Here is an 8,810-nt window from a genome sequence, read left to right on the forward strand (position 1 = left end):
AATTATTTAGTAACACTAATATTGTTGAATAATTATGTAGCAACATTAATACTTCTTGAATAAGTAGTTTGACCATAGTTTGACCAGATTTAACCAAAATTAAAAAAACTGAAATTTGAGCATATCTTTTTTTCCTTTTGGAATTTGAGGATTCTAAAAAGTTGCAAACAGGCCATAGGTTGTCAAAATCGGATGCGGATTTTCGTGCTGAATTTTTTGATATATTATATGTTTTTTTCCGACAACGTATGCAAAAGTTATAGCCGTTTTACATTTTCCCTACACTTTTTGCAAAACATGTCCAAATTTAAGTTTTTTGTGTGTCGGCCGGCTGGCGAGTGCGTCAGCATGAACTGCGGTGTTATTTTTCGAAGCCGGCATTGTATGCCGGCGCTGGCATGGTGCCGGCATGAGACATGGCCGTTGGCATGATCGGTCGCGGGTCTTTTTTTAAATGTTGATTTGTGGACATGAAATGGGCCGACGCGTTGGGCGCACTGCCGACCCAAATCTAAAACAGGGCGGACATCGGGCGGGCGGCCGACCCAAACCAACAAAAAGCGGACAAATTCGTCGTCCGTTTGGGTCGGCCCGTTGGAGTTGCTCTAATTGCTTAAACTCTTAAACTTTTTTCAAATTCAGAAACATTTGTTCGAATTCACAGATTTTATTTTCAAGTTGGCAAACATTTTCAGAACTCCTGGGCATTTTCAAACCCACAAGCCTTTTAAAGTCCATGAATATCTTTTTGTTTCTCAAATTTTCCCCAAAATCTACAAAAAAAAGCCAGCCAATTTCTCTAGAAACAAACAAAAAATGCTATCCGGATTTTTTTTTTTTTTTTGCAAATTGAACACTTGTATTCCATCTAAGGCACGGCAGAATCGCCGGTTACGACATGGGTTACATCAGCGGGGATATTATGAACGCACAAACAGAAAATACCATGTTTTTTTCTGCTTCCGCCAGAGGCAAGGTTTTGCTTTCACGGGAGGCATGGTTGTGCCTCTCGGAAACAGAAAATAAAACGTGTTTCTTCCTTCCGCGACAGGCATGGATTTGCTTTCGCGAGAGGCACAATCGTGCCTCTAGAAAACGAAAAAAACGCATTTTATTTCCTTCCATGGGACAGTCGTGCCTCTCGGAAACGAAAAAACTCGTTTTCTCCATCCGTGAGAGGCACAAATTTGCTTTTGCGAGAGGCTCAGCCGTGCCACACGGAAACGAAAAAATGTTTTTTCTTCCGCGAGAGGCACGTATTTACTTTTGATGTAGGCACAAATTTGCTTCTGCGAGAGGCACAATCGTGACTCTTTCGGTAAGAAAAAACACATGCTCCTATTCAGTTTTTTCATGAAAAATATGTTCTTCAAAACCTATCGACTTGGGATCTAATTTTGGAGATCTCGACACGGGGATCTGGATGCATGGTTTAAGAGATAAATTGTTTTGAATAAATCGGTCTACAAAAAAGAGAAAACTATCAGGTTGCGACCTGAGGAGGTGGGAGTGATCTTTGAAAGGAGTACTCCTCAATTAGTGATTTCAGGTATTTTCGGTCAGATGAACGTGTTGGGCAACACAAATCGATGGAGAAGAGAGCATGACGCCCGAATCATGAGAAGTGGCCTATTTTTTCAGCAAGGGGTGCCCCCAAGCGATGAGACAAACTATCAAGAATTTACTGAATGTGTAAAACGATTTATTTTTCTGGGTGTGAAACAAATCTTTGTGTGACAGGTACCTGGTGATGCCTACGGAGAAGCATGCCTACGACGCGTGTCTGCAATTTATGCAGGGCTGTTGACAGCTGGTGCCACTCTCTGCTACTTGCAACATGTCAAGAAGTAGCGTATACGACGAAAGTGTTATTGTGATCCCGAGCAGCAGTGATCTCGTTATCACTACCGCCAGGTTCGCTTCGTGATGTGCACCCCCGATCGTTTAGGCCCGGTTCAAATTTATGTATCTCTTATTTTTATTATGGCCCATGGCCCACAAGTCAGATGCAGCTCCCGCTACGCCGTCAGGCATCCCCGATGCGGATCAGATGGAGTCAAACGATATAAGCCGTCTCGACGCAGATTCTGTACTAATGCCGGCCAACGATGAAAATAATCCAGATCTATCAAAGTTCATCAAAAGAAAAAAGCACCTCAAACATAATAAAAATCACATCACAATTCTGAGACCACCGAACGACCACTGATGTCCATAGAACGAGTTGTCGACGTGCCATTGTCGCCGCTCCTCTACCGGAGTCGGCTTAACCTTGTCGATGACAGGCGAAAAGTCTTTCTGCATGTGCCCCTATGGACCAGCGCCCTGAAGCGGCAGTCGTCGCGTTGAACTCTTGAAAAGATTTGAAGCACCTAGCATCAAATATCACCCCACGACGAGAAATCTTAACCCCACCATCATAATTAGACGGCAGGAATCTACACCGCAACTCCATCGAGACGGACGAACTCGAAGAGGATCGGATCCTGGCAGACAAACTTGAAGAAGAAGCGTCACCATCTGACCGAGCACCACACTTGCCTGCTAAAAAATGAAGAGGGTGATTGCCGAACCTAAAGGAGCACCAGCAGCAAAGTCCTTGAAAAACATGGTGGTGCCGGAGAAATCAGACAGCACCCCACTTATATTGGCTGTACAACCAGTGACACAAAATGTAGGACCGACTCCATCAGACTGTACTCATACTTCACTGGCCACACCACTAGCCCCACCACACAGGACCTGCACTCCAGCAAAAGGTATACCGATTTCGTTTGCTATAGCACCAGCCGTACCACAGAAAAATCCCACTCCAGCAAAAAGTACAGCAAGTCCACCAGCCGAAGACCTATCCCAACTGCAGAGACGGCCAATTCCTGCAGATTGGAACCTCATTCCATTTATTCCCAGTTTAAAAGACAATGCTTTCAATGTTGTTAGGGACTATGTGCATATATTCCCATCATGGGACGATTATAGTGAAGACAAACACCATTTTCACATCTTCCTGTCCAACTTACGTGTAAGTGCTATTATTCATGGTTATTATTTTCCTATTTTCTATTGATTGAACACATCAATGATTTACATTATATTGTTGTAACTAGGCGAGGGTCAATCTGGATAGTCATGAAGAGCAAAGCTTGCTTGTGCTTTTTAAGAAAGCATTGCAGCAGTATCGGTGTTACCTGAGGAAATCACACTTTGATGGCAAGTCTATAAACGAATTTTCGATGAAGTCTCATGTGCTAAATTTAGAAGACATTGAATGGAAAAACCTTGTTATGCACTGGTCTTGTTCCCAGGATGAGGTACTGTCTATGAGATCACATGACAATTTGAACTTCTACTTTTTCGCATGTGCCTTACGGATCTTTTTTGCAGGAAATCTGCTCGAAGAAGAATTCCGGTTTGGAAAAAACGACAGGATATCGCAAATATGTTGCCCGCTGGTTTGCTCTTGTTAGTACCTGTTGTCATGTATCACTGTACTTGCATACATACTTGGTTCATTATGTGACAGCAGTATGCATGATAGCTTGCTTATCAATTGTTCGTTCCAAATTATCTGATCTTTATGAATGGTTACATTAGTGTACAATATATCCAATGCCAATGAATATTTTTAGCTCTGCATTGTTCTTGTAAGTACATGTTGTCCTTTATCAGTGTACTTATATTGACAGGTAGTTGTTCATGTATCATCACTCTGCAACTTATTTTCCTTTGCCCTTCATTTTCTACACATCAGATCTATATTTACTCTTACCATAAGGTTGATACTGAAGAAGTTTAGCTGTGCATTGCTCTTGGCTGTACCATTTGCCTGTATCGCTGCATTTACATTTATGGCTACTTGGTTATCTAGCATCACTCTTCATCTTACCTTAAATATTCTCCATTTTTTCGTATATTATCACATCTATATTTACTCTTAACAAAATGTAGAATAAAGGCAATGCTTATGAAGAAGATTCTGTGGTAAACTTCTTGAATTGCCCCCCCCCCCCCATTAGCATGGACAAGGGCTTTATAGAGCTTGTCTTCATGAAATAATGTAAGTTTATCCTTCTCAAGCCTTCAAACTCTGTTGTGTATATTTGGTTAGGCATGACTGCAACAGTTGTTTATTTGTGATGTTTGCATCAAATTGCATGTTTAAAGTTTATTATGTAGTTCATAAACAAAAGTTTGTCCTTCACAATTTAAGTTTTCAGTTGTACAACCAAGTTCTTTTTTCATACCATGTAAATTAAACTATACAGAGCAAGTGATCTTCTTTTGCACTTCATGTATGCTTCTGTTCTTGATCCGTAATCTAGTGGTGCGGTGAACCTACCCACTACAGCACAATGTCATATTCTGCAATGTCTTAACTATGAACAATGTCATATCATTCTACTATTATTTAAACAGTCTCTTTATTTGCCAATCTGAAATGTGATAAATTGACAGCACACTAACCATTGATACTTATGAGTTCTTGATATGTAATCCAGTGGTGTCGTGAAGCTGTCAACTCCTTCACAATGTCATTTCCTGTCATATCTTGACCTGAACAATACCATATTATGTTAATGCAATTTTAAACGGTGTCACTTTATTCGTAAGAAATGTGATGAATTGTCAGCACTGATACTTTTATGTGCAAAACCTGTCATTTGTCTGCTTGTTTATCTTTCAGAGTGAGGAAGATATAAGTATTGAACAAGCGCAGTCTCATCAGTTTGCTCAGCTGCTTGCACTGCAGTTCCCCAGCAGGGCTAACCTTTCTTGAACTCTATTGAAGTGCTGTCGGTTTTGTATATTATTTTGTCGGCGTGTTTATTTGCATTGGTGGCAATCTTTGATGTCCAGTGTATGTAATATGTTGTCTTCTTGTGCTTTATTATCATAGTGGCGCACTTTGATGCCCAGTGAATGTAATATGCCGTAATTTCTTTATTATATAGTCTAGGTTTTTTCTTATTCACGATGCTGCAGTTATTTTACTGTATATATATCATGTCTTCTCAGTAAACCGGCCAAACCATAAAATTACGGTACATAATCGGGCCGTCATGCAATGACGATGTATATGATCCGCATCATGGGCCCCGTCATCTTGGTCCGTTAAAAGGCCAGAAGTAAACCCGACCACTAGTAGATTGGGCCTTTTAATAGGCCGAGTAACCCCCGACCCTCTTTTCGCAAGAAAACTCAATGGAATTTTAGGGGGCTGAGAAGTAGGTTGGGCCTGAAACGTGCCGAACAGCTCACGGGTCGGCAGCAGCCCGAAATGGACCCCAGCCCATGATTGTGCGAATCAAATCACGGGCTTTTAACAGGCCAAAATTGTCTCGGTCCTTGTTTGGCCCAATCAGATATCGGCTGCGAGCAGGTCGGATGCAAACCAGGTCGTAGTTAGGCCCAACTATATGACAGGTTTTTAACAGGCCGAAATTAATATAGGGCCGAAATGTTAAACGGGCCCTTAACAGGCCGAAACTAATATCATGCCGAATTACTAAATGGCCTTTAGCAAGTGGGCCCAAAAGCATAGTGTCAAGTTGACGAGCCGAATCTGATATGGGCCATAATTTAGCCCAAAGCCTCTTAAAGGGTCGGACCTGATCTGGGCCGTAATTTGGCCCAGAACGTGGTAGGCTTTTAATGGGCCGGATCTCATATGGGCCATTATTAGGCCTGGAACATGGCACGCCATTAATGGACCGGATCAAATATGGGCCGGCATTTGGCCCAAAACATGGCAGCCAGTTATTGGGCCGGCCTAATAGGGTCATCAAAATCTTGTGGGCCTACAGCTGGGCCGGCCCATTAATATCGGCAAAATCTCGTGGGCCTTTAGCTAGGCCGGCCCATTATGATCCGCAAGAATCTTGTAGGCCTTTACCTAGGCCGGCCCATTATGGCACACAAAAATCTTATGGGCCTTTACCTGGGCCAGCCCATTATGGCCCGCAGAATCTTGTGGGCATTTAGCTGGGCCAACCCATTATGGTCCGCAAAATCTCGTGGGCCTTTAGCTGGGCCGGCCCATTATGGTCCGCAAAATCTTGTGGGCCTTTAGTTGGGCCGTCCCATTTAAACTTGATGGGTCGGTCCACGTGTCAACATATCATAGGCGTGTCTCGCCCACTGGATGAGTGGCACCTGTGCCAACGCAGAGCTGACACGTGTCTCCTCCAGCCAATGATGATTTTACATGTGGAAAATCCCCATTGGTCGGGGTTGTTAACGGGTTATCGGATCCAAAACCCGACCCGATAGCTTAACGGCTTTCCGTTACGGTGGATGCCACGTGTCGGTCATCCTTGACAAAAGCACTTCTGTGACGCGCGATTTATCGTCATGCAAGTGGACACTTCCGTGATGATAATTTTGGTAATGTGATGGAATACGTCTACGACAGCACAGGTATGACTATCTTCATTCTGTCATAAAATCGCCATGGATGTACATGTATGACAGAAAATGCGACCTACTGTGACAAACATGTATCATCACGGAAGTGTATTTTTTTTGTAATGGTGGGGAACCATTGCGGCAGCCCAGTATAGTCAAGAATTTGCATGAAACTAGTATTGCAGAAACCTTGTAGTTCAAGGCATAGTCCACTATTCAAGTTGTGATCTAGTGTACCATCAATCTCTGAGTGGAAGTTTAACTTTACAGTCTCCACTGACCACCGTTATATAAACAATGTTTTGGAACTAAATGATGAGATGTGCCAATGAGACTTTGTGGCGCGGCGGAATCGGCGCGCGTAGTGGCGGAAATGACCTGGCTCTCGGGGTCCTTCCAGGATGCCTCACGCCGGGACTCCTCGTGCCTGATCAGGATGTGCGACACCCGCATCGTCTCCACCCCCGCCGCTGCCGACGCCATCACCCCCTTCCTCCGCCGCTCTCTCCCTTCCTCCGCCACTCGCCGCTACGGTTGCTTCGTGTTGTTGGCTCCGTTTGCTCGGGCCCATGGGAAGTAGAGGAGCGGTGGGCTGCGGCAGCGATCCGCGCTCGCATCTGTGAGAAAATTACAAGATTGGGATAGCATAGGAGGAGCGGCAAAGCTTTGTGGGCATTGTGCAGAGAGAATTACGGGATAATAATCCTGCTATTGAGGACGAAGGGATGCGCAGTACCTAATTAACCAAGTCATGATTTTTTAGTTTTTTTTCACCACCGAATCAATAACATATCTTCCTACACTTGGTGCTTCAGTTACCCATTTTAAGTTGTAATTATTTTAAGATGTTATTTAGGTGGGTGTACCATGGTACCATATACAATATTTTTCAGCTAGGTTGGTAGTTGGTCTTTCTGTCCTGCGAGCTTATTGATTCATCTAGTTAACAGATGTTGGGTGGTGTTTTTTGGTCAGACAAGGTGGAGTTCGTGCTTGTAACATCAGTAGAATTTGCACTACAAGGAGCAGTCAGTGAGTTTGTACTATGTTTCTATTGATTTTTGTGTGTGTCCCTTGTTTGATTGAACAGGAATGAGGTTCTTTTTTCTGATGGGGAGTTTAGTATGGTAGCAGATTGCTATCATGACATATCTTTTGTAGAATTAAAGCTGCTTGAAAGGCACACCAAACTACTGATGTAGTTTATCTACCTTCTCTATCCTTCTAGAGGTTGGTGAATGGTTTCATAATCTGATACTAATAATCAATTAATTATTGTGATTAAACTGCAGAGGGCTTCATTTTCTCACATGATTTTTAATATCTGCTACCTATAGTCATGTTAGGTCGTTTTTTTTTCTCAGACAATACCAAGATTAGTCATATGCTAAGTGTATGGTTCTGTTCATATGTTTTGTTCTTATAGATTGATGAAAATACATGTCAAGCTATTTTATCACAAGATTCCTACACTGATAATTCAAATGGACCTAACATATTGGGAACCTTCTCATGGACTATATATCCTCATAATGGCTGTCAAATTCTTGCTTTTAGAGGTAGCGCCTGAACTTAGGGGATCCATTTTCCTGTATTACCAATGTATTTACTTGTATAATATAGTATTAACATAATATACCTTCAAAACAGGCTACTGAGACCATGGGCAAGAAGGAATCACCATTCGTTTCTCAAGGGCAAAACTAACATAAATTAATTATTTTTTAGGTACCAATGCTGATATATTTTTTGCAAGTCTCAAGCATGGTTTCTTTCTGATTGTGAGGATGAATTTTACAAAGAGGATGTTTGAGAAGGAAATCACATAACTATACTAAACTTCTAAGCATCTAAGAGGATTTCGTGTTCAGTTTCATGCTGCAATTTTATAGCTTGATTCTAGAAGTAAGGGTGCCCTCCTTTGATATACCTGGTTTGTGAAGAGGTGATCGTGTGGCTGAAGAATTTAGATATATTAAAACTGAGCACCCTCCCAGCCCTCTCAGGCCATCAACATTTCTGGCCATTAGATGTTGAGATTTATGCGCTTTTGGCCGTCTGATTTAAAGTAAAATGCGATGTTTGCGGCGAGCTGGGCCTGAAGTCACAAGGGCAGCTACTCCCGTAGCTATTTTGAAGCCATGTGGTTAATTGGGCCAGTTTTCATGCTCGGCCGAGGGAAGCGAAGCCCGCGTCAACTTTGCAGAAAATAAAAAACCAGCGAACGAGCACCTTTCGTTGCTGATCACCCTGCCCGCTCCTCTCCCCGCCGCCGCACACAACGGCATCTCCTCCCTCCTCCCTTCCCTACACGTTGTTGTCGCCGCCTATGCCTCTGCGTCCCTTGCCCGTCTCGTGGCAGACCCCAGCCACCGCCGACTGGATCCCGGCCGCGTCCCAATCCC

This window comes from Triticum dicoccoides, chromosome 6B, assembly GCF_002162155.2.
Source record: "Triticum dicoccoides isolate Atlit2015 ecotype Zavitan chromosome 6B, WEW_v2.0, whole genome shotgun sequence".
Lineage (NCBI taxonomy): Eukaryota > Viridiplantae > Streptophyta > Magnoliopsida > Poales > Poaceae > Triticum > Triticum dicoccoides.